Consider the following 7,652-nt stretch of genomic DNA (forward strand, 5'->3'; position numbering starts at 1 on the left):
ATTCGATTTTACAACGAGCAGGCAAGCAAGCAGACAGACAGGCAGGTAAGCAGGCAGGCAGGCAGGCAGGCAGGTAGATAGGTTGGTAGGTAGGCAAGCAGGCCGGATAAAGAAGGATGAAAGAGGACTAAAGCGAAGGGAAATCGAGTCTCGTTAGTACGCTCGCAATTCTCGTAGCAATTTCGTGTACCTGTTCGCGCCAGACGAAGCGGACGAACGAGAGGCGCCTGGCATTGGTTCCAAGCAAGCCTCGGCTCATTCGTTCCACGTGCGCTCGTGCAATTAACAATACCGTACATCCACCAACACAATTTCTGCTACATATAGTGTGTATATATATATATATATACACTTGGGTATACATGTGTGTATATATATATATATATATATTACGGTGAGGATTTCAGGATAAAATCCATCGGACAATTAGTCGAACCTTTTGTTCCTATCTTTTTTCTTGATTATCGTTCAAGTCTATCAGAGGCTGAAGCTATAAAAAGATAAAAAAGAGAAAAAAAAAGAAAAGAAAAGAAAAGAAAAGGAAACGAAATCACACGGATCGAATGATATCTAGCAATGGAATAATTTTTTATTCCGATTTTCGAAAGACAAAATTTAATGTATCTACGATTTAACATACGATTTCCAATTCATAGGAATCGTTTTGAAATTCAACGACACACTTATTAGTCTTTGAAATGGTATTAGTGCTTTTATAAATTCGTCGAGTCTTAACAAAAATAGATATTTCCTTGTTTTTAAATCGCGAACCTTATCTATCATGTACATGTATATATCTATATCTCTTGCAAAGATTCACGCGTGCGGATAAAAAGACATTTTCTTCGCCATTATGTTTCACCTCCTCCTCTTCCTCCTCCCCCTTCTCGTATTCATGGCAAACTCGATCTCCGTTCACGATATACTGGCACGACTTCCCAAGAAGTGGACCACATTTGCAAACAAACTGCTTCATTCTAATACGCCGTGCGGCAAAGAAACGTAAAGGAGGAAGAAAGAGGAGGAGGAGAGGAGGAGGAGGAGAAGGAGGAGGTGGAGGTGGAGGATGAAGAGGAGAAGGATGAGGAGGAGAAACGATATCTACGAATTGCGAATAAGGACAACGTAAGTGTGGCAAAGATGACAAGGCAAGATATCGCCCATTGAGTATATAATAGGTATACTAATATACTTCTCCTATTATTGCAAAACAGGTTCTTTTTACTAAAACGACGAAAAAAAAAAGAAAAAAGAAATTGCTAAAACAGACCGAATAATACTACTTTAAAAGTTTCATTAGCATTTTCATTTCTAATTCATAAAGCGCTTTTCGCGTTAGACTATTCGAGCGGAAAATGTTACGGAATATAACGTGTTCGAAAAGAAGTAGGGACCGTACGGTCCGTAAAATCATGAGATAACTTTGAATCGTAAGAACGAAGGAAGTTAGTCCGTTAGCATGATAATCGGTAACGTCAATGGCTTCTAACGAGATTAGTTTCGTTCGAATACGAACGACGACTGACTCCGTAAGGAAAATCTTACGGTAATTAGGTAACTTCCGAAGGAGATAAGCCATATACGTACCTTACGTATTATATTAAAGGGAAATGTAAAAGGAGTGAAGAAAAAAAAAAAAAAGAAGAAATAAAAAGAAAAAAAAAAAAAAATGATATCGACTCTAAATCTTATATTAATTGGAAATAAAAAAAATTCTAAGTATACACACACACACACACACATACATTATAGGCAAACGATCTTTCGCACGATCTATATATAAATCGATATCGACTATAGATAGCTTAGATATATAGGTCGATATACAGTCGACCTCCACGTGCGGCAACTTCTAATGTTAATGCTTGGACGATACCAAATCCAATTTACGCGTTATTCTTGCATCTAATTAGACGCTTGGTCGCCTTCCTGCACGTGTTGGCAGTCAGTGATCGCGGCTTAGAATCGAGCCAAGCTTCTCTCAACCGCCACCCACACTATCTAACTTGGTCTTTCACCTTCTCGCCGACCTCTTTCTCCTACTCCGTTTCCTTTCTCTCTCTGTCTCTCTCTCTCTCTCTCTCTCTCTCTCTCTCTCTCTCTCTCTCTGTTTTACTCTTTTCCTCTCTATCTATCTCGGTCTGTCTTTCTCCAACAGTGCTAAACGAGCTACACTTGCCAAGGAAGAGTCCCGAGAATCCACTGCAATGCGCCCACGCGTCGGCTAAACTCTTGGCGCGACCTCACGATTTAATTAGCTCACTGATACCGTCCCTCCTCTCTCTCCACTTCTTCCTACCCTTTCAACCTCCGTTTACACACTGCCACAATCTCCTATTTCTCTTTCTCGTTTTCCCTCTCCCTTTGCTGAAATCGTAACAACACCTTCTCTATTTCGTACCAGCAGTTATCTTCGATTTAGTTTTCTTTGGCAAATTTACGCGAGAGAACAGCGTAAGATATATAGAGATAGAGAGATAAAAGACCGAGAAAGTGCGAGAGAGATAGATCGATCTTTCTTTCTTTCTCTATCTCTCTCTCTCTCTCTCTCTCTCCCTTTTACTTCTCTCCTGATTTTACTTTATCGATAGAGATCATCTTTAAATCACAATACTTTTTCTTTTCTAACATTAATCAAGCCTCGATAACTAGGACGAAGAAAAAAAGAAAAGAAAAAGAAAAAATGGAAACAAAAAATAAAACCATCTTCTTGTATCGTTCGCGATCCTTTTACATCGGAACGTAGAACGTGATCTTAACGTTTAATCTCGGGGTAACGAGATCAACGTTAGGAACGCATAATCGATAGCCGATATTACGCGTATTACTCGTCATTAATAACGTATACGTTCTATCGTCCCACTCGTAGCTTATCAATCTTCTGTCCGAGTATCCAGTACATTTTGATGCTTTGCTATTCGTTTAGGAACTGATAAACGATTTCTATCGTTAATTAATATAGCAAGGTAACTAAGTACTTACGTATAGGTAAATGCGCGATCATATATAAGATCATAGGAAGTTAGGTATTTGTGAAGGATGATCGATAGAAAGATATATCTACTACTAGCTTACCTACCAACCTACCTACTTACTTAAAGTGCGATCGAAAATAGAATCATCGAAAGAACGTCTTCGCCTTTCCCTTCGTTCGATCGTTCGTTCGTTCGTTCGTTCGTTCGTTCGTTCGTTCGTTCGTTCGTTCGTTTGATCGATCGATCAATTCGTTTCAAGCCTATACATCCAAAAAAGCCGTTCCATCTAATCAGGAAGAACCTGATTCAAATCCAGAACGAAAAACGTCTTGGATGTAGATAGATAGCGGAAGACGGGTCAAGAGAGAAACGTTCTCGCGATTCAAATAGGACGTAGATATTTTGCGGTAAACGATCGAAAATTATGTGTCGTTTTAACCCATCGAAAATAGATCGATTTGTTTCAACAACGAGCGATTCTTTTAATTGAAACGACGTTCAAATATTCGATGGAAAGCTTGAAATTTAAAAGGGGATGATGACTCTATATATGTATGTGTGTGTGTATACGAAATCGATAAGTGAAACGTTCTTTACCTACGTTCATTACCGCACCTGAGAAACTACATTTGCTACAAATGTACGATGGTGCATTATACGAAACAAAGAAGACACGAGGGAAATTAAAAGGTAACGCGATAAGAGTGATACAGTTTGTCACGTTAAAAACATTAAACCGATTGATCGATCGATCGATCGATCGATCGACGGACTTTGCGTTAAAGTCTCTCGTATTATTCTCTTCTCGATATGACAGAGAGGTGGTACGTTTGGAGTGCTTTTTGGAACGTTCGACAACGTAGCCCGTGGTCTAAACCGTAATGGCTGGGAACTTTTTATCGGTTATGTCATTCGACTGACTCTATGCTTTTTGCCGTTTGGTAATCACCGCGAATTGCCGGCCGTGCACGTCGTGCGTCCACTGTTAACGAGAAATTTATCGAACGCTTTTGCTTGCCAAGGTTTGGAAGGTAAAATAAAAAATAAAAAGAAATAAAAAAAAAAAAAAAAAGAAAAGCAGAAAAAAATAATCAAAGAAAAAAATATGGTTCTTTTTTTTTTCACTTCGAACGTATCCTTCTATTTTTAAAATTTTCCTACGACGTTTTAAACGACTTGTCGAAAGGTAAAACCGTAGATAACTGTTTCTTCGCTCGTGTTTAGATACGTATAAAATATTTCACTCTCTCCTTATTCCTCTCGTTTCGTCTTTTTTTATTTTCCCTTCGCGAGGTTCCCTCCTTCGTTCGAAAAAAAGAAAAAGGAAAAGAGAAAGAAAGAAGATATCGAAAAAAGATCGACACCAACTCGTTCGTAAAATTTGCAACGTTCCGTTAATCCATCGAAAGGATTTATGATGTAACAAGTTGGAAGAGCAAGTTTAAAGAGATAAAGTTTCGACCGGTATAGAATATATCCTTTGATATCGAATATTGAACGGAAACTCGTCGTTGGCTAGTTTACGAAGTGCGGAGGAGCTTCATTAAGATAGTCCATTCGTTAGTAACGGATAATCTAGTAATCGACCGATGTTAATCCGCTCGAATTCCAATCATCCGAGTTCCGTTGACTCGTGCTACGATCAATATACAAAGTATCTACCCCGTTACATATTACTCGAATATCCAAGTCCTCGAGATGAGAACGACTAGCGGGAAGACGAGTGTTTCTCTGTTTCTCTCTTTCTCTCTTTGATAAAAATTGATAACGCGTCACGAACGTACCGTTTATCGAAGCTCGCAAGTCACACGTCACCATCGTTGCAACATTGCTGACTATGTTAAAGAAGGATATTAACATCATTACTTACGTTCCCGTGTTCCGTGATCTCTTCAAACATGAACAAAAGAGAAGGAGAGAGAGAAAGAGAGAGAAGAACAAATATATTTCTTAAACAAATTAAACCGAATAATTATCCATGAATAAGTATCCTGATGTTCTGAAAATCATGATTTACTAGCCGCTCCAAGTGTCCCTCAGGACAAATACCTACGTATGTAAATACAAATGTAATATAATACATATACGTACGCGCATAGTTTATATGTGGATCCATGTTTAACTATTTAAGTGCAACGTGTCAGCAACAGCCAGGTGGTTAGAACGAATGTAACACGATAACAGAGACGCATAAGTACAGACGGAATGTCACAGGCCGACCGGTCGCCCACTTGATAGTAACGCAGCTACGACCATTAGTCAAACACAACTATAATATTATAATACCACTCGCTGTTCTATCTGCATACGTGTTGGCTTACTTCCTCCGCTTAAACCTTGACGTTCTAATTATTCCGCTGTTATTTCCACTTGCCGCGACATGATCAACAATGTTTTTCGTATAGAACGATAAAAACAGAGAGAGAGAGAGAGAGAGAGAGAAATAAACAAATAAATAAAAAGAAAAAGGACAAGAAGAAACGAGAATAACGTATTGTAAAAATTACGCGAATCATCGTTTACGTCGAGTCGTTCGTTTTTCGTACGTAACAACATAGGTCGCTTAAAAAAAACTCGCACGATCTCGTTCGATTACGAGCAAGAAAAGAAAATTTTAAGGAAAAATTACCATAATTGCGAAGAAACAAGAAGGACGAGGTAGTCGTAACTTCTCCTTTCTTTTTTTCTTCTCTCTCTTTCTTTTTTTTTTTAAACTCACACGACTTCGACTAAAGTTTCAAAAGTGTCGATCCCTTACCTGTTTTCGCCATTACCCAACGATCTCTCTCGCTCGATCTCTCGTACGCTCGTTATCGTGACTTTATCTTTCTCTTTTCCCTTAATACACACCAACTACCAGTGAAACTCGTATTTCCAGTGGCTCAGTCAAATACTAAGATTTACTTTACAATTAGAGCAAATATGTATGTATGTATATATGGATGTACGTACGTATGTATGTATGTATGTATGTATGTATGTATGTATTTATGTATGTATGCATATATGTATATATGTATCTAGGTACGTATACTTTGGTCCTAAGTTCTTCAAGATCTACGTCGTTCACGTGTTTTAACTTCGTGAATACGGACACGAAAGTTTATCTCTCATTCCAACTCGATCGTACTTCGTACTTCGATTGTAAATCGAATTTACGTTGGAAAAAGAAAATGAATAATAGAAAACTTTTCAGACTGTAAAAATGTAAATTAATATTACTTATGCAAAAATACTTTCACTGGCTTCCTTATTTTCTATCAAGTCTTTCTATCATATGTGTGTGTGTGTGTGTGTGTGTGTGTGTGTGTATATATATATATATATATATATGTATTTAAATAATTCATTTTACAAATTTATTCGATTCGTTGTGAGATTTTTTCTCTCTCTCTCTCTCTTTCTCTCTCGTTTTTCTTTTCTTCTTCTCTTTTTTTTGTTTGATAAAGAAGTACTCATCATTTATAAATAGTATACTTTATTTTCCACTGTGTGTATGCGTGTATTTTATTCTTTTATGGGTACTGGCTGAGAGGAAAGTCTAGACGCGAGAAACAAGTACAAAACACGAATGGAAATTCGTAATGAACAGCTTCAGTGAGACAAGCAAGTAAAGCTGGTGATGGTAGAGATGAGTAGTACAGAGAGAAGGAGAGAGGGAAACAGGGAGAGGAAGGGAAAGGATCGGTAGTTAAGTCCATAGTATTTATGGAATGCAAGTGGAGTGTGAAAATCGCAGATTCAAATTGGCTGTATCGCTGAGCCACGATCGATGCTCTCTCTTTCATTATATATATATATATATTTTTTTTCTTTTTTCTTTTTGTTGTTCTCTCATTTTCAACATGTATATTCGTTCATGAACCATTCCAAACTCATACAAATACGCACGCACGTACGCACGACATTTATTTTAAAACGATTTTATTTTATAAATCTCCATTTTAGAACGATTTTATTTTATAAATCTCTACTCTCGTTATTCTTCTCTCGCATTGAACTTTTCTTTCGCAAAAACTCCGTGTCGAGGAAAAATGCGCTACGAGAAGAAAGGGCAAAAGAAATTTGAAATTAAAAATAAAAATAAAAAGGAAAAAAGAAACAAAAAAAAAAAAAATGAAAAGAAAAGAAAAGAAAAGAAAAGAAGAGAGAAAAAAGAAATACGAATTAAACGTCGTACGAAAAATCTTCTTTTCTTCGTTCTTTTTCTCTCTTTTTCTTCTTTTTTCTCTTGATACGTACCTACATGAAAGAATGAATGAAAATTATAGAAACCTTTATACGTTTGTTTGTGTGAACTCCATTGAAACGATATTTCATTCGAGCGTAACTGTTACCGGACGAAGATTATGATTAAAAAAGTTGTCGAACTGAACGACAGGCAAAACAGTTGACCTATTTTAGATTTCATTTATTTCTCTTTCACGTCTCATTTTCATATATCACTCGTAAATCAACAAAATTCACGTTATCACAGTCGAATAATGGGAAATAAATTTTCTTGACAACTGCCTCTACCATACACTGTAGATACCAACGTATTTTATCGATAAATATCTTATGCTAGTTTCTGAGATAGATCGCTTATCGACCATTAACTCGTTCGCAGCTTGAAACCCCGGTCCATTTGACTTTCTCGATGAAACGAATGAAGAAAAAAAAAAAAAAAAAAAAAAA

At 37.1% G+C, this 7,652-nt stretch overlaps 2 protein-coding genes across 9 annotated transcripts in view; both read right to left on the bottom strand.

Moving 5' to 3' along the window:
* Positions 1–7,652, bottom strand: part of LOC122631094 (CCR4-NOT transcription complex subunit 6-like) — a 527,872-nt gene that overhangs the window by 314,793 nt on the left and 205,427 nt on the right. The gene's annotated exons all lie outside the window — the stretch shown is intronic.
* The window catches only part of LOC122631093 (probable serine/threonine-protein kinase DDB_G0267686), a 15,852-nt gene continuing 10,258 nt past the window's right edge, over positions 2,059–7,652 (bottom strand). Inside the window, exon 3 of one of the 2 annotated variants that reach the window (XM_043816351.1) lies at positions 2,059–2,093. The gene's annotated coding sequence lies outside the window, so the exon portion shown is untranslated. The remainder of the gene's footprint in view (positions 2,094–7,652) is intronic. The other variant, XM_043816349.1, reaches the window with a different exon arrangement.

Source organism: Vespula pensylvanica, chromosome 8, assembly GCF_014466175.1.
Source record: "Vespula pensylvanica isolate Volc-1 chromosome 8, ASM1446617v1, whole genome shotgun sequence".
Lineage (NCBI taxonomy): Eukaryota > Metazoa > Arthropoda > Insecta > Hymenoptera > Vespidae > Vespula > Vespula pensylvanica.